The sequence below is a fragment of the Electrona antarctica genome (assembly GCF_951216825.1).
Source record: "Electrona antarctica genome assembly, chromosome: 16".
Lineage (NCBI taxonomy): Eukaryota > Metazoa > Chordata > Actinopteri > Myctophiformes > Myctophidae > Electrona > Electrona antarctica.
Window position 1 is genome coordinate 41,422,166 of NC_136797.1, and position 22,273 is coordinate 41,444,438.

General features: G+C 42.6%; 1 protein-coding gene across 3 annotated transcripts in view; it reads right to left on the minus strand.

Annotated features, from left to right (window-relative positions):
* Nucleotides 1-22,273, minus strand: part of LOC306940152 (semaphorin-4D-like) — a 70,319-nt gene that overhangs the window by 26,168 nt on the left and 21,878 nt on the right. Inside the window, exon 3 of one of the 3 annotated variants that reach the window (XM_079525157.1) lies at nt 11,856-11,915. The exons of the other annotated variants lie outside the window; for them this stretch is intronic. The gene's annotated coding sequence lies outside the window, so the exon portion shown is untranslated. The remainder of the gene's footprint in view (nt 1-11,855; nt 11,916-22,273) is intronic. 3 annotated transcript variants of the gene reach the window in all.

Sequence of the window (22,273 nt, forward strand, 5' to 3'; positions counted from 1 at the left end):
ATAAAATTTGGGATGGCTAACTACACGGTAAAATAGTCAGTGTTTACTTAACTCAAGAGTGCACAAATGGACCCATTTCACGGGTACATTTGGTTTTGTGCACACACACACACACACACACACACACACACACACACACACACACACACACACACACACACACACACACACACACACACACACACACACACACACACACACACACACACACACACACACACACACACACACACACACACACACACGATTATATTACAGAACACACTGTTACAGGAAGCACATCGATAACGCTCTAGCTCAAACAATCACATAAAAGAAGCCTAGTCTTCTTATTTATCTATATTTGCCATTAATTTCCAGTCAGACAACGTATACCATCCTCAAATACTGATTAATGACCTAGTGGCACAGATCTGGACATTTCCATCACTAAATAGGTTAGAAATAGGTTAGTAATTAGTTAGCCCATGGGGGGATAAATCACACAGTGAGACAAGTTCAGACAATCAATACAGGAGGACAACTAGCTCGAAAAAGTATAATTGATTATCGATCGGGCTGGAGAATGAGAACAAATGGCCGCAGGAGTGAATTTCAGTCCCCAACACAACCCCTCCCATGCTATGCGTTTGAGGAATACCTTCGGTACTGGAATAGCAGTCAAGCAGGGGTATTCTTAGGGTTTCCACTAAACAAATCCAGCGCTAATGGAATTCTACCCTAGTATCAACTGTAGCCAAGGACTCTACTCTACTTCTAAAGGGGGTCAAGTACACAAAGAGCCATTGTTTACTGTGGATGAGGACAAGCTCCCCTCCCCTCTTCATCCTATCTACATCATCTCTGCACCGTCACGAACAATGCACAGAGACAGAGGAGAGAGAGGGAGAGAGAGAGAGAGAGAGAGAGAGAGGGGTGGGGGTTAAATAAAGAGAAAGACATCACTTCTTCCCTCTCACCCAGTTCTGTTCTCCAATCTTGCCAATCTAAATGCCAGGCCAGCTTTAGCTGTGGGAGCCAAACCCAGCGTTTCAAAGATCACATGGGCTCATGAGACCTGGAGCCTCCGGTCTAAAGAGCGGATCCACAGAGAGACTGTGTCAGGACTATGTCTGTTCAGGGGGGAAAACACATGCTGAATGGATGAGATTATACAGGAATATTACACACTGATGGTGTGCTCAACGCTATTAACCACTTTATTTAATATTACACACTGATGGTGTGCTCAACGCTATTAACCACTTTATTTAATATTACACACTGATGGTGTGCTCAACGCTATTAACCACTTTATTTAATATTACACACTGATGGTGTGCTCAACGCTATTAACCACTTTATTTAATATTGCACACTGATGGTGTGCTCAACGCTATTAACCACTTTATTTAATATTACACACTGATGGTGTGCTCAACGCTATTAACCACTTTATTTAATATTACACACTGATGGTGTGCTCAACGCTATTAACCACTTTCAACATGGTGATTATTTGGGCGTGTCCTTATAGTGAAATTGTGTGAAAATAGCACATTTACAACCTTACAGTAGATCTGCTATTTTCGCTATTGGACCATTTTTATTTTCTACAAATGTTCTTGCTACTTTCTTACAATCTTTCTGCTATTTGTTAACCTAAAACATTGCGATGCCATGTGTTATGAGCTTGTAGATCAGTTACTTTCGCTATCCATCCTACGACATATAGGGCTCATGCCTCATGTGGATAAAAGTCACATTTTCTTGTTTTGACCTAGCAAAAATCCTCTCCCCAAAAGAGGACACAAATCAAAGCTTCAAACTAGATTGCTCATTGCGCCCACTGTCTGCGCGCTCCTAATGTCCCCCTATCAATCTACCCATGGCATACACCACCGAGACTTCTCTTTAGAGAAAAGCTTTAAAAAGTGTCAAAGTCCGTGGAGAGGCACTGTTTACAGTAACATAAAAAGAGCGTGCTGGCAGCCAGCCGATGGTGCTTAGAGATTTAGGAGCGACCACACTGGCCCTGGGATATTTAAGACGGTAACCATGCTGGCATGCCTCTCTGAGCGCTTTGTGTTCCACTCTCAGCGCCTTTGGTTGCACAGGGAGGTTGACACCTGCTCGGGGCACTGGGGCTCCCAGCGCTCTCTACTGCTTGCTAACCGGGCCCAGTACAGAGGTTGGCAGACTGCCCATACAACCACAAGGGATGGTGGTGGTGATGGGGGAGGAGGAAACGGGAACTGTATGGAAGCAGTGCGTGTGTGTGTGTGTGTGTGTGTGTGTGTGTGTGTGTGTGTGTGTGTGTGTGTGTGTGTGTGTGTGTGTGTGTGTGTGTGTGTGTGTGTGTGAGTGAGTGAGTGAGTGAGTGAGTGAGAGAGAGAGAGAGAGTGAGTGAGTGAGTCGTGTGAGAAAGAGAGCAAGAGAAAGGGATCAAGATTGAGAGAGATCTGAAGAAATGGAAAGAGCAGTGGTTCTTGAACTTTTTCGCGTCAAGGACACCCAAATTAATTTGTATTTGGCCGCAGACTAGTACTTCTTATTCGTGAAAGTAGTCTGACTTGTAAATAGTGACACAAGAATATACCATGTTGGATGAATTTTGTCACGTTCATTTGTGATGACCGATTAGCTACAGAGCAGCAGAAGTGAATGTTTCTACTTGATGACGATAACTCGGTTAGCTAATAGCTACGCTACAGTATGTCACTGTTCTCAAGGTGGGGTCCGGGATCCCCCAGGGGTCTTTGAGGGGATTCCAGGGGTCCCCCACCCAGCTAAATTATTGATTGTTGGGAAGCTTTGGAAATTGGTCCCAGATATATATAAAACATCATGTTTTGACATGACTTTGAGCGAGATGAGGTTGAGATTGAGAATCACTGATCTACCATCTGTGAATGTCCGCTGCGGTCCAGGGAAGGAGTCTGGTTGGGACGTTAGTCAATTTCCTCTGTGGTCTGTCAAAACATTCAATCAATAGGAAACCATCTGTACTCCTGGCTGAGACGAACCTGTGTCAGCACATTATGGTAATGTACTGTACTGTTGAGGTCTGCCTGCAGCGCCGTTTCTCAACGTTGGGTTCAGGGAACACCAGGAGTCCATGTGTCGTGGACCCTTACTGATCTGTAACTCTGAGAGGGTACAAATAGAACCAAACAAACCCCAACAAAAGGGAGTTCCACCTACGAAGCCAAAGTCTGGACGACATCCTTGCCAACGATGTTATTGGCGAGACACAAGTGGGAATATCCCATTAAATAATGGCAAATCAATTTCTCCAAAATTGTAGTTGCTGCATTTTCAGAATTACAGAAAGGATGTTAAAGTCTAATGTTCAGGACAGCCAACAGGACGGATGGCAAGTGATTTGTGGAGTCGTTCATCACCAACAACAATATTCATGTATTAAAGCAAACTAAAATCTCACTCACATCTTTTTGCATTAGGTCAAGTCCTAACGTGCGATTTGTGAAACAGTGTGAAAGGAGACCCACACGCTAGCGCTGTCTCATAAACAATTAACAAAATGTAAAAGTATGATGTTTTAGTAATATTTGCTCCCGATGTTCTACATACAGCCAACCAGGTGAAGACATCACAGATTGAGGCTTTAACCTTTTCTTTTATGAAATAGCCGAGACTATTAAGATTTATGGAAAACAAACGCATTGAGAGCTTGTAGATGGGCAATTTTCTCTGTGCAACATGCTTCCATACTCCATAGAAGACATGCTGACTAATATGAAACCCAAATGACTGATATATCAGTCGTGGCGACTGAGAACTTTAATCCATATTGGAGAGACATTGGTGGTCATATCCCTTTAATCCATTGAGACCTGGAACGCATCCATGTCACGTTAGCGTTTAACCACATTAACCATTAACCCATTTTGGGGCGGGAACCCCTTTTGGTGTTTTAAACATTGTTATAATTTAGCTATTGAAAAATAGCAGATCTACAAGCTCATAGCGCGCCACCGAGTGGCGCGCTATGAACTTGTAGGTCTGCTATTTTTGAAAAATCGTTAAAATGTGCCTCAAATCTTTCCGAAAATTGTCATGATTTAGAAAACTTTTTTTTTAAAATTTCGACGTCAGGCCTGAATGGGTTAAATTATGTTTTAACCACCTAGTACTATTTCATACATTATCATACGTTTTGAGTCGTGCGGCAGAAATAGAGCGAGCAACAAGCTTCTAGGTCTGCAATTTCTATTAATTCTTTCGATATGACATGCCCAAAACGGGGACGGCAGGTTGAAAGTGGCCCAAGAGGTTGTGTGCAGCTGGGGTGACACTGACAGACCTGATGCTTCCAAAACATCAACATAACATGCACATGTATCAGAGTGTGGACAGGACACTCTCTCTCTGGCAGGCTGTGTGTGTGTGTGTGTGTGTGTGTGTGTGTGTGTGTGTGTGTGTGTGTGTGTGTGTCATCTATCTCAGAGAGTGAGCGAGAGAGAGAGAGAGAGGACCCTCATGTGAAACACAATACGGAGATCACAGAGGACGGATTTGTGTGAAGGGGCCGGGGCACATGTCTGCTCCAATGCAAGCAACAGACGAATGGGGTTTGGCTACAGATGTGAGACACACACACACACACTCTCTCTCTCTCTCTCTCTCTCACACGCACAAGGCCACGCGTGCACACACACACAACACACACACACACACACACACACACACAACACACACACACTCCTGTCATGACTTCATAGTATTGCCCACTGTGTGCATGGAATTCCACTGCTGGGACCAGACAGCTCATCTTAAAATATTCAGTGGTGGAAAAATAACTATTTTTTACTTAGAAAAAGCATCAATAGAGGGTATGCACATGCTTAAAGTGAATGGCACATCGAGTGGCAAATAGAGTGGCAAAGCAACATGCAAAGTGAGTTTAACATTGTTTAATGTTGTTTAATGCAATCAGATATGACTTTTCTGTGTGGATGTATGGGCTGTCAAGGCCAGAAAGTAGTTTTTAGCCACTCAGTAGGCGTTCCTGCATAACTTCCTGGTTTGATGATGATGTCACGTGCATACCCTCTATACTGCAATGTAGAAATACTCTGTTACAAGTAAAGGTCTAAAATACTAAATGTACTCGAGTAAAATTATAAAAGTATTGTCATGAAAATGTACTTAAAGTACCAAAAGTAAAAGTACTTACTGTACTTAATGAATGTCCGTCCCATTTCATGTTTTCAAATAAACATCTTTTGAAAATAGCAGATCTACAAGCTCACAATGAGTCACATGTGGCATCACCAACAACCGCTATGAATTGAACATTTTATGTCGAATGTCCAGACAAAAATAAGAACCAGACCAATTGTAAGTCACAAGTACTGTCATTTAAGTGTCTGTGTGTAGATGAATCATTAAAATAAAACCCCACCAACGACATTGGAATAAAGTGACAGAGCAGGGCTCCTGTCCAAACCCAAACCACCTGGGGTGATGGACGATAAACATCACTCTTCACTTGTCAGTGTGTGAAGCCACGGTGTCAAAGCCACACCACGTTGCATCTTCTGGTGAACATGCACTACACAACAACGTCCAACATTTAGCCTAGCTTACTGTCAGCCACGTGGATGAAATTATCTAAACACAGTTACTTATAAGCCGGTAAAAAGACTGTGAAATATATATATATATATATATATATATATATAAAAGATAGAGAGAGAGAGAGAGAGAGAGAGAGAGAGAGAGAGAGAGAGAGAGAGAGAGACGCCCGCACACTGTTAATAAATATATCCTCTTGTACCGAGCAGATTACGTAGGTAACGTTTCGGTCACTGTTGACCTTCTTCAGGCAACAGTAGTGACCGAAAGTTACCTACTTAATGCAACTTTAATCTAACCTCGCGATTAATAAACTACGGTTTACATCGGCAGATCACGGCCGCGCCACTCACCGAGTGGCGCGCTACGAGCTTGTAGGTCTGCTATTTTTGAAAAATCGTGAAAATATTTTTTTTTTTTTTTTTTTTTTGAAAATAATTTGGGGACCCCCTAAAATAATTTGGCGACCCCCCCGAGGGGTCGCGACCCACGGGTTGAGAACCCCTGCTCTAAAGAGTCTCATTTCCGTGCATTATGCTGGCACTGGCTCCTGAGTGGAGCCATCTGGTGGCAGCATCTAATCGGTTTTAATAGTCTCCCGTTGCCAGACTGCTGCCTCTCGCAATGTTCAAATGCTTCCGTCATGCAGACTGGAGAACGGAAGCTCTGATCATGAGCAAGCGATAAAGCGGAATTATACAACTATCTCGTTTCGAGAAAGCAATCCGATTGGTTGAAACAGCCTTCCATCCGTGCTTAGTTCAAACCGGCATCATGGAACACCTAATTAAAACAAAGAATTCAGCTGTGTTGTTCTCCCAGAGCGCAGCAGACTCAGTGGCTAGGCTAGCTAGTTTCTTGGGACATTAAAAGAAATCATGATTTATTTTGGCGACTATCTTAGTTTTTAGGGTAACTGTTGTATAATCGCAATATTACACTCAAACTTCTGCGCTGCTTACAGAACTCGCCTTCGGCTCGTTCTTGCAGCAACGCAGGCGTGCCATTAATGGCAGTAACGCACACCCTCTCATGTAATATTTCTGAAGCCTCCTAACGAGCCCCAACGTTAACATAGGTTTTTCAGAAAACGTTTAGGATTTACATTTGTAGAATCGTCCGCGGGTCTTAATAGGTTAACCACTTGAAAAGGGAGTGTGGGTGATATGTCAAGTGTTGAATAGCTCTATATTCTGATTGTAATCATTGCTAAGTGTGTTTGTTCAGGGACAGGGGGTATCCCTGTCTATTGAGCTCTTTAGAAAACCGAAATTACATTGACCGGTCAGGATACACACGTGATCCAATCAGGAGAGAGAACTCATACAGGATGAACAAGTTAATTTGGAAGTAATGAAACAAAAAAATGAGCTCGCCATTTTTGAATTGGAACACATTGGAATCTGATGCTGATAAATGGGTTCTCTCTCCTGGCATCCCCACCTGAATAAAAATATATTTTCCGTTTAGTAAAGAGACCCCCGTTACTGAAGAAAACACTAGCAATGATTACCATCAGAATATAAAAGCCTTTTAAGTTGCATAGTTCATTGCGCGATGAACAGCAAATTTTATGATGTTTTTGACCATAATGATCATAATGATGATGCTCAAAAGGACATCAGTCATGAAGCTTGTAGCCTTTATATGATGCCCTTGAACACTGAAGGACAGATGGCAGGAGTATTTCATATTTAAACCCGATTCAAACTCATCCGTTTAAATTCAAACAAAAATGTCTACATCATGTGCAAATACCTGGCTGCAAAATCTGACTAAAATGTTAAGAAATAAATGTCGTTAATTCGTCCATTTGCCAACTCTGAGACCATAGGAATCCGGTCGGTTTGGTTACGTTTGTTTGTATGTATTGCACGCTCTCAGGAGCTACATTAACACTGATGGGTTTTTCTTTTTTACTGTGTGTTTAGTTATATTAAGAAAAAAGTAGGTAGAAGACGTCTAAAGTAGGTAAACCATAAACGACAACCAAATGTCTAAATTTGAGGAGGAGAGCGGAGAGCTTGTGTGAAGGAAACACTATACAGAGGATGTCGAATGGGAGCTCTCCTATGTAATTACCAGTTGCGGAGCCCCTGCTGAGCTAGCAAGTCGACCTAAAGTGACCACAGCAAAGGCAAATGAGGGGTCAGTTCTAGTAAAGGGTATATTTAGTCCGTGATGGAGAGGTTTTTCAAAACAACACGCCCTTCTCCTGGGTCACATGGCCCTGATGGATTTGGAAAAAAAGGGGACCTATAAACACTCAGCCGAGTGAAGTAAGCTAGCAAAAAGGGATGGCATTGATGTATGTATGGCGTTCCCCTTTTTTCAAGTGCCGAACATGTTTCTGTAGCCCAACATTAAAACATAATCACCATGTGCTCTTTCTTTTAATTACAAACGGCGGCAGGGGAAGGGAGAGAGAGGGGGGGGGGGGGTGGAGTTTTGCTATTGACATCTGTGAACTTGAACTAGAATGAGGTAAGCTGGTCTGGCTTGCTGGTCAACTAGACCAGGGGTTCTTAACCTTTTGGGCTTGGACCTTTTGGACGTTGGCCATGTCTTGCGTTTCAGTAATATTACAGCTGTTTTAATGAGATGGTTGGGCCTGGCTTTCAAACGTAACAGGTGGATTCAATCTTGGTTTTACTGGGATACACACAGCAACCCTGTATTTGCTTTTGACACATCAGTGAATAAGCTCTTCTTGCATACATATAGATTCTAAACAAAAGTAGAAAGTATATTCTGAAAAAATGTTCTTTGTGCTTTTACTGAATTAGTCCTATTTAATCGAGTAAAAATCCTACACGGTAATTAATATTCATGTCAACATTACACGCAAAGACATCCTCTGCTATAACATTATTATAATACAGTAAAAGTTGCTTGGTGGTTATAGTGCAAGAATTGTCTAAGTACAAAGGTTTAGAAGATTATCAACTATCAGCGCCATTAATAAAACCTTGATATTTCTTGAATGACATTGAACCTCTTGTGAAATCGCTGATCAGTGTGAGTGGTGCACGTTCATCAGGCATGACAAGCATTTGAAAGGGAGTCCTTCGACATTATAAAATAAAGTTGTTTACATTCATAACAAAAAGCCACAATCCTTTCACTTTCATGTGGATTCCTTGGGGCAAATTGCTTTAACCAACCAACCCTTTATACTTTGTTGTACGCCAGCGTCTACACTTACAAGCTCACAACGCGTTGCAATTGAAAGTGGTTTAATTTTTTTTTATAATAATGAATAAATAAAACGCTTAAAAACCTAACGTATTCTACTTAGTTGACAAGGGTGCCACTATTTCCGTCATGTACCCCAGAATAGGGACACTAGGGTTCAAGTAGTTAAGGCCAGCCAAGCCTCGGTAGATAATGTACCATGGAAGTATTTTTGGAAACTGTGAAAGCTCAGGGGCCCCTACCCTACCCGACTGAAGGCCTAGTGTGATGTGCTGCTGGTGAATGAGAAATCATAGTGGTGCTGCTTCTCTGCACCGTGCAGTGACAGCCTACAGCAGGTGTCTCTTACAACATTAGACATTTCCCTGGGTGGAATAATGGAATGAAGAGGGTTTTACACATTCGTGCACGCGTGTGTTGCCACCACAAATCCGCGCACGCTCGCACACGCACAAACACACACACAAAAACCCGACCAATGTAAGATTTTTGTGTCGCGATGCCCATCCCAAGTTCTATGAATTTGATAGGGCCCTTTCAAAAAAATTAAAATAAATCCGCTATATATTCCCACTGTGCATTTTAACACTTCTCTCTCCTGCATTGTCTCGTGGCTGTTTTTAGCAGCCTATCGATTTCACGCCACGGTGGTGATCTTGGCCCGGAGAAGACAAATCCTGGCTGGCTGTCCGTGTGAAAAAAAAAGACCCATCCCCTCATCACCCACACTGGCTGCCACAACACTTTTTAGTGCACGCACGTGCATTTTTGGAGAAGCGCGTGCACATTTTTGGAGAAGCGCGCACACACACACACACACACACACACACACACACACACACACACACACACACACACACACACACACACACACACACACACACACACACACACACACACACACACACACACACACACACACACACACACACACACACACACACACACACACACACACACACACACACACACACACACACACACACACACACACACACACACACACACACACACACACACACACACACACACCCTGTGTTTCCAATGGATCCAATGTAGTATTTACTGAAAACTCTTGTTAATACTTGTCTACAAATTTGTAGATTGGCTATTTTCGTACTTTTGCACGTCACTCTTGTTAAGGTACGATGTTCGGAGCTTAATAAGACATTAGAAAAAAGAGAGACGATCCGGGCACTCAAAGTTAAAGAGGAGGATTCTTGCCCTGATGGAGAGACCAGTTAATGGTCGAAACATGTTGGCAGTTGCCTTTTTAATTTAATCCATTGAGACCTGGAACGCATCCATGTCACGTTAGCGTTTAACTACATTAACCATTAACCCATTTTGGGGCGGGAACCCCTTTTGGTGTTTTAAACATTGTTATAATTTAGCTATTGAAAAATAGCAGATCTACAAGCTCATAGCGCGCCACCGAGTGGCGCGCTATGAACTTGTAGGTCTGCTATTTTTGAAAAATTGTTAAAATGTGCTTCAAATATTTCCGAAAATTGTCATGATTTAGAAAACTTTTTTTTTTTAAATTTCGACGTCAGGCCTGAATGGGTTAATAAAGGCTTTGCTCCTCTTTTTTCTACTCCTTGATCCCGTTTGATCCGTGCGAGTACCCCTTTACCGGCGTCACCTTTTTATATCTCCGTTGAGCACCTGGTTTTTCCCTCTTTTTCTCTTAATTAAACATTAATTGGAGGTCGCGCTAACAATAACAATGATCCGAGCATCAGAACACAGCTGTGATCATGGCACGCAAGTTGAAATATGGAGATACAAGCGAGAAAGGTGCATGTGTTGTTTTTTGGGCTTTGTTGTTGGCCTGATTTCATGCTCTTGGCCTTTTTGGCTCTTTGTTTTAATGTTTATATCTGGCGTTAATAGTTGTATTACCATTTTTGAGTGGTGTAAACCACTCCTACAACTGGCTTTGTTAGTCTGTCTGTCTGTCTGTCTGTCTGTGCAGAAAAAATGAGCATTGTTGCTACGGTCACCCAGTTCACCCGGGTGTGATTTCATTACGTCAGACATTACGTCAGACCACAGCTGATCAGGCTATATAAGACCTTACACCACTCAGTTCACACGGGTGTGATTTTTTATGACATGCTGTAATTGCCATGGTGGCATTTCCCCCAGAGTAGCAATAAAGGTATATCTATTTATCTATGTAGGAACCTTTTTGTTATTGAAAATATAATATGTACACAAAATAATACAAATTATTGTATTGTTAAAGAACATTTGACAAAAAAAAACATTTGCAATTTTCCCAAAATATGCCCCACAATAGGGACACTGACGTTAAAGTAGTTACATTTATGATATCATACAGTTATCAAAAACAAATATGCTGTTATGATTGGGGTGTTGGTTTCAAACACAAAGCAAGGTCAAATCGGAAGCAAGTGAACCACAAGTCCACTGGACACCCAGTGACGTGGCAGCAACTTACTCCCACTCACAACATGTCGCACTGAAAGTGGAGAAAGTTGTTAAAGAGATCACAACTCAAAGAAAGAAAAGTAAAAAACATCTCAGATCATTTGGATTTGTCTTTTTTCCAATCAACGGAGAAAAATAGTTTTTGGAGAAGCAAAGCCAGAGGGGATCACTGCAACTTCACCCAGGTGTGGTCATGCACGCATTGGTGGAGGGAGAAAATGTTTTTTAGAGCACTAGTTCTTAACGTTCGGGGCCTGGAGCACCTGGGGTCCAAATTCACCAATCTACACAGTTAAAAATCCTCTGCGTTCATTTAATTCTAAGCGCACAAATGGAACCCAACGAAAGGACTGTCGGTTCCATTTGTACACTCTTGAGTTACAGACCTGTAAGGATCCAATTCCGGACCCCCTTTGTGGTCCCCAGACCCAGTGTTGACAAACCAATGCCTGAAGAGAGGTGATTACAGGAGGGGGGTTGGGGGGGAAAAGCATACGGGCCAGGCAGCATGCATGCATGCATGTGGCAGCATGCAAGGCCGCGGGCAGCGCAGTACGCCAGGCGTTTGTAGCGATAGGGGGGGATGGAGGGGAGCAGGGTGGAGGGGGTGGTAGTTATCTGACCTGTGGCTCGTCAACGAGCTGCGACGTTCTCCCTCTGGACAGAATTATAAAATCCTCAAGCTGGGGCAGAGGGGTGAGAAAGACAAGACAGGTCAGAGACACCGTAGTTATGTGTGTGTGTGTGTGTGTGTGTGTGTGTGTGTGGCAATAGGCATTGCCTGTATAATGAAGTCATCCAGGATTATCAACATAATATCAGCACACGCAGCATAATGAAACTTCAAAACAGACTTGCAAAATCATCTCCATCTTGCTCTCTGAATAAGGATGTATTATTACTCATCACTGAGGAACTTTACGAAGCCTTTTCATAAATCATACTTTTGTCCTCACTATGGGAAAGAAAAGAGTCATTTCTATCTAGATCTCTAGGCTCTACTGTGTCTCAGAGGTGGACTGTGGATGGTTCAGAAATGTGATCGTTTCAAACAACCTTTATAATGGGTTTTTTTTATCATTATTGATATGCCTTCCACAGCATGCTAAGTTATTTAGTTTCCAGTAAGAGAAATGCTGTAGTTTCCATTAACATGGAAATCCCTACCAATGAGGTCATTGGTTGGCAGGTTTCTGAACTGTCCGCAGTCCTCCTCTGAGACACAGAGCGAGTAGACAGAAATGGTGCCATCTTAGAATGAGCATATGATGAAGTGAGTTTGCTTTTTTGTGAATGTTTTTTTAAAGTGTATTGAAATAAATATTAAAAACAAAATGTAGGAAACAAAATAAATAAAAAAAAGGAACCCATAAAAATGTGTCCGCGACATGCAGGTTCCATGTTTAATTCCAGCGTGTGTAACCTACATTGTTTAAGTGACAGATAGTTTTCAATCATATTATGGTCGCTAACGTGGTTTACAGCTGAGCTCACCATAACTTTCCCTTTTAAAAACTGTCATCGTAGCTTGTAGACTTCCTGTCCTCTGACTTCCTCATCAAAATAAGAGCCACTTGTAATGATTAGTCAACACTAGCAGGTCCACTGCATAACCCATGTTCCCCGCTATTTAATCCAATATTCTACGCTGCCTAGATTGTTTTATTACCTTTGGAGCATAGCATACGCCAAAGTATTTGCAGCTTTCAACCACAAAAATCCGGCGAAATATAGTCCGATCGTTTGTTTTTGATGAGAAAAACCAGCCGCCATGACAATGCGATACGAGAACAGCCTCCACAGCCTGTTGTAGTCCAAACAAGCCCCCCATTCACTTGCATTGAGCTTATTTCCTTGGCCCTACCACCACTGGGCCCCGGAAGTTTGATTTCCGGTTTCGTCATCATAGCGCGACGGCCTCGTCACCAGGTCTGCGACAATTTTTTTTTTTTTTATTATTAAAAAAAATCAGAAAAATCAAAACACTTTTTTTTTTTTTTTTTAACACGTGGTGCCAAAGTTTGTGTTTTCGCCATTGAGAATGCATTTGGCGTTTAAATTAAATAACTCAGAAACAATGTGTTAAGCAGGGATGATCGTTGGATTAAACAATTCAAGGCTGGCAAAGTGCTAGTCTACCTACAGGACGTTAACATCTCATTTGAGTGCCTTTTGAGTGCCCGTCAGCATTCTCTAAATTCCTGTCTCTCAGCTGTTGGCGCACAAATGCGCCTTGCATGCCTTTGATGTACCGCGCAGCAAACATTTGGCGACGCATGCGCACTGGCGCACCGCTTGTGTGCACCGCTGTCCATAGCATAGTTTGTACTGCGAACACCCCACTCCTCCTGCGCCCCACCACATCCCCCGTCAAAGAAAGTTGTCAAAGGATCATGAATCATGGATTGTATGGTCTACCACGGTCTAATAGCGTTTTACAAGCAAGTCTCAGGTGAAAGAATAAACATGTCTGAGTGTGACCACCACCTGTAGTTATTGTAAAGCACTCCCCATTCACACTTGGTTCCATTACATCCGAGACCTCTGCTAAGATGGGTCTGTAGTTTTGCATCATCTACCCACTTTCTTGCATACGTAGAAAAGAGTTTTTTTTTCTTCTAAAAGATCGACTTTCTTTTTAAGAATTTCAATTGCAGATAAACAAATCATACAGGAAAGAAAGGGCAGGAAAATAAAGGAACCGCTATCGAGACAGATGGCTGCTTCACTATGCACAGCAACTTGCTTCCCTGCCTGAGCAAAATGAAAACACTTGCTAAAGCTGAATACATTCAGCCAACACAACAGCACAGGCTGTATTCAAACACTGCCCCTTAATCCAAATAGCCCCGTCAAAAGAGTGCTCACTTCACCTTCCTTTGAAAAGGGCTTTGCTGTGCATTCAAAATAACTGCTGCAAAATGGTTTACAAATTAACCCAGAGGAACACAGACAGAACCATTGCCAACTAAGTTCCAACCATCGCAAACGACATCCATCCATTCAATCCATTTTAAGTCAATACAGAGAAACCATGAACGTTTAGACTACAGCGATTCAAAAATAAATGCCAACAAGGTTGTTGTCCTTGTGTCTCTCGCTATGCAACGAAGATTGTTATAGAGATAAGGAGTCTTTCTTTAGCTACTTTCATACAGCAGATCCAGCAATAGTGGCGTAAAGAAGATCTGTCATTAACATCAGCTATGCTTTTTTAACCACCACAACCCCAGCGCCCCTATTCTGGGGGAGAACATTCCACAAAAATAGACGATCTACAAGCGAGCTATTTTTGGCAAAGACGTTTGGTATAGACTATAGAGCGTCGCAGTCCCGCCTCCTACCCTGGACCAGGAAATGAAACCCAATGCATTATTCTCATAGACATTTCTTAAAGTATTTATTTAAAGACGGTTACGCCGCGGACAAAGCCAACTCGAGTCGTGACAACTCATGACAACACAAACAATATTTTGGACCAAACAAATAATTACAAAGAAGAAAAACAACAAAAAAAGTGTTGTAACCTGCCGTTTTTTTCTTCTTTCTAATTATTTGTTTGGTCCAAAATATTGTTTGTGTTGTCATGAGTTGTCACGACTCGAGTTGGCTTTGTCCGCGGCGTAACCGTCTTTAAATAAATACTTTAAGAAATGTCTATGAGAATAATGCATTGGGTTTCATTTCCTGGTCCAGGGTAGGAGGCGGGACTGCGACGCTCTATAGAGTGAAACCCTGGCGGACCTTGTCATTTTTTTTATTTAATTTCTTTTTAAGATATTTTTGGGGCATTTTCTGCCTTTATTGATAGGTTTGAAAGTAATCTCTGGGAGAGAGATAGGGGGGAAGACACACGGCAAAGGCCGTCGGGATCGGCAGTCGAACCCGCGGCACGCCGTCAGGCTGAATCAGCAGCCTAGGTGCCCAGACGGTTGAGCTAACCGTGCGGGGCAGACCCCAGTCCGTTTATACAGTGTAACAGACGGTTGAGCTAACCGTCCGGGGCAGACCCCAGTCCGTTTATACAGTATAACAGACCAAACAACGCCGCCCACAAATGTGCTTTTACATGACATGACGGCGTTATGGAATCAGAGGCGTGACGTGTAACACCAAAGCATCAGCGTCGGCTAGACTCCTGTTACGCTATATGATGTTGAAGATGATAGCCGTTGTCGGTAGATTCTACTACACATTTACAACTACAGCCTAAGAATTTATTTCACAAACCGCAGGCACAACCATGGACTGACGACATAGCAGACTACAGTCACAGAATCTCCAGTACGGAAGCATTTTCCTTCACAAAAGACAAAGACATAAGATGAGCATGCTAAAGGTGTATAACACACTCAGCTGCTGTAAACAAATATCTAAGTTAAAAGTTCCTAGACTCACATTATAACATAATATAATTTCAGTTCCTCTCTCCCATTCTCTTGTTTACTAAATCACATTCTCTCGCATGTGTACATACAACTTTAAATGCAGTGAATTTAACATTTACAGCAACAATAGCCTATGCATTTATTTCACAAAATACCGACAAAAGATTTATGTATGGATTGTTAGACTAGGGCTATTAATTTAGGGTAACCAATTAAAATCTGTTGCACTTGCCTCTGTAAGGGGAGGATTAACTTGTCGCCAATTTTCTCACCTTTTTTCATTTATTTTAAAAGACAGACCCAAACACACATCACTCTTGGTGCGTGAGAAAGCGAGAAAGTGCAAGAGAGACAACAACATGTTGATGTGTAATGTTACAATAGTGAATTCGTGCGAGCAAGTGTTTTGGTGATCGGAAATGCATCGGAGGAGAAATAGAAGAGAAGCAGGGAGCGGTCCAAGGTAGAAACCTTAGACGTCACGCCCGTCTCTCGCCCTGCCGGCTGTCCCTTGTATGCAGACGTTGATTTGGCTCTGGGACTACCTTTAGCCCAAGGCTCAACAACAATGCCCCCTCCCCCTTCTCCCCACAATCTGTGCCCATGACTTTTATACAGATCAGCAGGGCGGAATAGCAGCGCCACATTCCCACTTTGAACTGGCTGGTGTAAAAGGGTATTCATTTTGTGGACACCCGAGGCTATGCAACAAAGATGCTCCTGGCTAAGTATGCAACAGAGATCATTATCCCCGAATGCGGAATCAACCGAATTCCCTGGCATCTTCTTGGTAATGCAACCCACTGTTTAACAAAGAACAATCAACAAATCAGTAAGTTATGCAGAGAGGATTCTACAGACCAAGGGAATGAATAACCAATTGAAATGCAATGAGATTAAAATTAAAGTCACAATTTGTGTATACATGAATGTGGAAGTTCTATTGCTCCAAGTTTCAAATGTGTGATAGTGTGACAGAAGAACGACAATTAAATGGTGGAACTGGAAACGCTTGAGCCGAAAAGGCCTTGGGGAGCAATTATTAATATCAAAATAACATATTGCATTTCTGTCGAGTGCATAGATTCAAATTTACGGTAAGAAGGGATTAGTGTCGGTTTTCAGGTCATCCATTGCCAATGATGCTGCCGTCTGCAAGCATCAAGGTCAAGAGGCATGTGGCCGTCTGTAGACACTTCCAGACAGTCAAAACAAAGCCAGCGTGGTCCTCAACAGAGACGGATGGATGCTTCTCTGTTCTCTCTAATCTCTGCCCCTTCGCACTGACACCCCTTCAGCAGGGATGGAATAGGTACTCTGTTGTTTTACTTAAGTAAAAGTATCAATAAAATACTGCAATATAGAAGTAAAAGTCTTGAATTTCAAAATGCACTCGAGTAAAAGTACAAAAGTATTGGCATCAAAGTGTACTTAAAAGTAAAAGTACTGTAAAAGTCCTCATTGTGCAGAAATCACATTTCAAATTTTGAAATGTATCACTATCTACGATCTACAAGATCACAATGCGTTGCATCTCTTTTGTAACAATAATCCAAATCTACAAAGCAACCAGTAACTAAAGTTTTCAAATAAATGTAGTGGGGTAAAAGTACCGGATCAGAGATGTAGTGGAGTAGAATTATATGTATTGGAAATACTCAAGTAAAGTACAAACACCTTAAAATTGTACTTAAGTACAGTACTTGAGTATATATATATACTTAGTTACTTTCCACCACATGCATATTGTATGCATATTATGCATACAAAGCACAGGCACGATGAAGCAACACACACACACACACACACACACACACACACACACACATCGCTGGACCCTTCCCCATGTCTTCCTCCGCCATGCAGCATCAATTGAGCACGGGGACATGTGACAATAGCACAAGACGGATGAGTCGCAGGTTACAGGGTCACATCCCCCTTGACATCTTAAGGAAGCATTTTGACTAGGCGTCCCTCCGTTCCCACAAAAACCCTGTGACAGCCGATACCAGTACGTGCACCACAAAACCCAGGCTGACACCCAGGGCACACCCTCAGATGTCTCCATTCCTTTCAGGACGTCCTCCTCGAGTGGGTGTCGAGTCGCCCAAAAACCAGGAGCCCCGTGGAACCCCCCCCCCCCCCCCGCGCGTTAACGCCCTCCGGTGACACCGTGGTCTGAAGGAGAGGGGAACGGAGAGGAAGTGGCAATGTCACGGGGGGGGGGGGGGGGTCCGTTAATTGATAAGTGAACCTGAATAAGGAGCGGCCGATGCAAGCCTTTTTTTTTTTTTTTTTAAGGGTCTTTTCAAGCCGGAACAAACAGGCCCTACTTCAGGACCACAGCACATGGTAAACATAGTGACAGGAGGGGCTATACAGCTCACTTCACCGTGACACCTGATTTACTCAATTTGATAAAGCGGTCTAAAAGCAGTAAGTAAATGTCCCATCTCTACTCGCTAGCACACACTGCTGTTATTAATCATCTTTACGCTTTCTGCTCAAGAATGACAAGCCTAATATGACCAACCAAGGGTGACAATTTAGGCATTTAGCAGACACTCTTAATCCAGAGCGATTTACAATAAGCAAGGACAACACAAGGTAATACATCAAATGCATAGAAATAGTCTAGTCTTGAGACTATACACACACTATAGAATGCTATAGAAAGCCAGGTCAATAATGACCTGGCATCTTGACTACATAACATGCTATCTAAATTACATATTTTTGCCTTTGCATAAGCCTGCAAGCTCGTCGAGGATAGGGCAAGTGACAAGACATAGGTTGAGCTCACTCGAGCCTCAGCTGGCCGTTTTTTAACATGGGGTCCGGTGTCCACCAAGGGGTCTTGAGGGGGTCCCCAGATTGACATTTAGGAACCATACAGGTCTGTAAGCTCTGAAAGTTACATTTACACTAAGGATTTGAAGTAGATTCGGTAGAATAAAAAACTAAAACGTATCAAATCTGGTCCGTGGCCTAATATGCATATCAAACTGGGGGTCCTTGGAATGTGAAAGGTTGAGAATCACTGAACTAGACATTTTAGACAACACCTGAGCAGGCTTAATCCTAAATGAGCCAAACCTCTCCTCTCAGCGGTGCAGCTTAATCCATTGAGACCTGGAACGCATCCATGTCACGTTAGCGTTTAACCACATTAACCATTTACCCATTTTGGGCGGGAACCCCTTTTGGTGTTTTAAACATTATGTTATAATTTAGCTATTGAAAAATAGCAGATCTACAAGCTCATAGCGCGCCACCGAGTGGCGCGCTATGAACTTGTAGGTCTGCTATTTTTGAAAAATCGTTAAAATGTGCCTCAAATCTTTCCGAAAATTGTCATGATTTAGAAAACTTTTTTTTTTAAATTTCGACGTCAGGCCTGAATGGGTTAAAAAGACCAACTGAGGGAGATGTCGTGGGCAGGGCCACAGAGTCGAGCTCAGTCAGACCTCGGGATAATCAGCAAGTCGGGACAGTTGACATTTTCGCTCGGTGAAAGGTTGAGAGGCCTTGGCCTGCTTCTATATGAGGCTGTGTGTATCCCCACACACACCCGACACTGACATTGAGCCTCACACACGGGACTCTGTGGCCGTCACAGATACACACCGGCGCAGAATGAGGAAGGCCACACTCATCTATCTTCCAGTAAAAAGACCCCTCCTCCTCATCCATAGACAGAGCATACCCATGGGCGCAGTCACGCTACTTTACTGTCCCTACACCCCAACTCTCTTGACATGGCTGTCTGTCAGCATGCGGCACCCAGAGCGGGGGAGGGGAGGGAAATGGCATGGAATGAGGAGAGAAAGAGACAGGGGTAGGAGGGGTGGATATTTGAGAGTGGGGGTTGACAATGCGATGGAGGCCGAGCAAGTAGAACAGTAGTGGTGGTTCTCAAACTTTGTCATGTCAAGGACCCCCAAATGAATATGCATTTGGCCACGGAGGGGACTCCCATCTGAAAAGATTGTGTGCCAGGGACCCTCATACAAGATTTGTGTTGTTAAAATGTTTCAAACATATTCCACATTTCAAAAAAAATAAATAAAAAAAAAATCAAGATTCTTTGAAAATAACTGATGCATATAGGGTTGAAGTGGTTAAACCGATTTTGATGCTATATTTTTGCTGGGGATCTGCCGCCCAGAACACGATCGGTTTGAGAAACAATTTAGGCATTTAGCAGATGCTCTTAATCCAGAGCGATTTATATTAAGCAAGACCAACACATGGTAATACATCAAATACATAGAAATAGATCTTAGGATCAAAAGCAAACATCTGTCTAACAGTAGAATATCTGTTCAACAAAACTATGAATATACACTATAGAGAGTACTATGTGCTACATAATATGCCATCTAAATTACATTTAGTAGTTAAAGGACCACTTCACCACTTTTCAACCTATCTTCATATAATAGGTCCTCACTAATAATCATGATAAAATGGCATGATTTTTTCTACTCAGTCTGTGTCTCATAGGAGGGCTGTGGGCAGTTTAGAAACCGTCCTCAAGTGACATCATCATTAGGCAGATTTTTTTTAAAACAAGATATTTTTACAAAAATGTTTAGATTTTCATTATCGTGAGAACGATGGCTTCCATTTTCGCATTGCAACTTTTCAGGACTAGAAAGCCTGCCGTTTCTATTAGCTTGTATTCCCCATTGATGATGTCACTGGAGGACGGTTTCTGAACTGCCCACAGCCCTCCTATGAGACACAGACCGAGTAGAAAAAAAATTCGCCATTTTTCCATGATTATTAGTGAGGACCTATTATATGAAGATAGGTTGAAAAGTGGTGAAGTGGTCCTTTAATAGCCTTTGCATACAAAACATTGGAGTAGAAAGAAATCAGGTGGTGGGTTTCTTTCGGTGAATTCGTACTGCACTCCATACTGCACTGCAAACATACACAAAAACACAGGTAAAAAACAAAGGAAATAAAGCCAAATGAATGTGGTAAACTTCCTGGCAGTGGCTAAACGAGCTGATGGAACTTCTTCCATCAGCTCGTCAAAACTGAAACAAGGTTCATTGTTCACACATTGACAGTGTGTGTTAGAGCTTTCCAAACACATGCTTTCATTTTAATTTAGACATTGACCGTCGGCATCCAAGCAGATGTTTGCTGTCAAGAGAGTGTGTGTGTGCGTGTGTGTACTGTATGTGTGTGTGTGTGTGTGTGTGTGTGTGTGTGTGTGTGTGTGTGTGCATACACATGTCCATGCATGCGCGCATATGAGTTTTCTCCTATTTTGTTATGAAAAGGAGAACATCTATCCAGCTTTTTAAATGTGTATTTTGTATGGCATCACAACTCCATTCTCTCAAGACAGTTCTTTTGGAGGGAAAATCACCTTAATCCTTCTGCCCTACATTCACCATTAGTGCCCTAAAGTAAACCACACAACAGAGAGCGAGAGAGAGAGAGAGAGAGAGAGAGCAGGCAAGAAAGACAGAACTATGTGAAATTATGTTAATTCACTTCATGATTGCGGGGTGCATGGTGTACAAGTTGTGTATGCACACACACGCACACCCCCACACCTCCACCCACCCACCCACACACACACGGATTATGCAGGCTTGAATTTCAACAGAAAGAATTCTGGTCTGCAAGTATTAGAGGGCAAAGCTGGCTTTAGAAACTTTCTACAACAGAGAGCATCCCGCAACAATAGGACAGTGTTCTTACAATACGACAAATAGTAAATCCCTGTGGTTTCTAACAGCTCACACACAATGTTTAAACTTTATATGCACACCTGGCAGCTCAGATAAATTCACCCACCAACTGAATGGCAGCATTTGGACATACATAATTATCTTAAAGGTATATTCAGTGATTTGACTTAATTCAAATATCACTTATTTTTTTCTGGATAATCCTCCCTACTATAGAGTGTGCTGACCATATAAGGAGTTCCTCCCTGTCCCCAGTGAGCCCCTGGGGTCAAAAAACCCTAGTTTCAGTTTTGGTGGCGGGTGGCAAAGCCTTCATCCAATCAGGATGAGAGGGGCCTTCCTCCAATCATGATCGAGTGGGGGCGGGCCTTGGTGCACATGCTGTTGGCCTGTTGCACTTCCCCCCACTGTAGAGCGTGCATGTGCACATTTTGTTACCGGGGCGGACTGGGTGGTTTTCCAAATCACCCAAATCACTGAATGCTCCTTTAAACAACTACTGGACATATATAGACACAGGTGCCACCTTGTACAACGTAACCGCTTGATCGCATGTCAAATAGCAAAAATACTATAGCTCATCTACACAAGCTTCATCTACAATGTGTCGGGATGTCTGCCAGATAAAATTAGGTTTACATACATTTTTAAATTGTGTGACATTATCAAAACATACATAACAAACAGTCTAGTTACTCTAGCGCGCACGCACGCACGCACGCACACGCACACGCACACGCACACACACACACACACACACACACACACACACACACACACACACACACACACACACACACACACACACACACACACACACACACACACACACCCACACCCTCTGAGGCCACGTGTATCTGCAAATATGAAGCAGAATGCACGCATCTTCAACAATGTCTAAGATGATAACCCCAAAGGGCAAATGTTTGCTCATGAGAA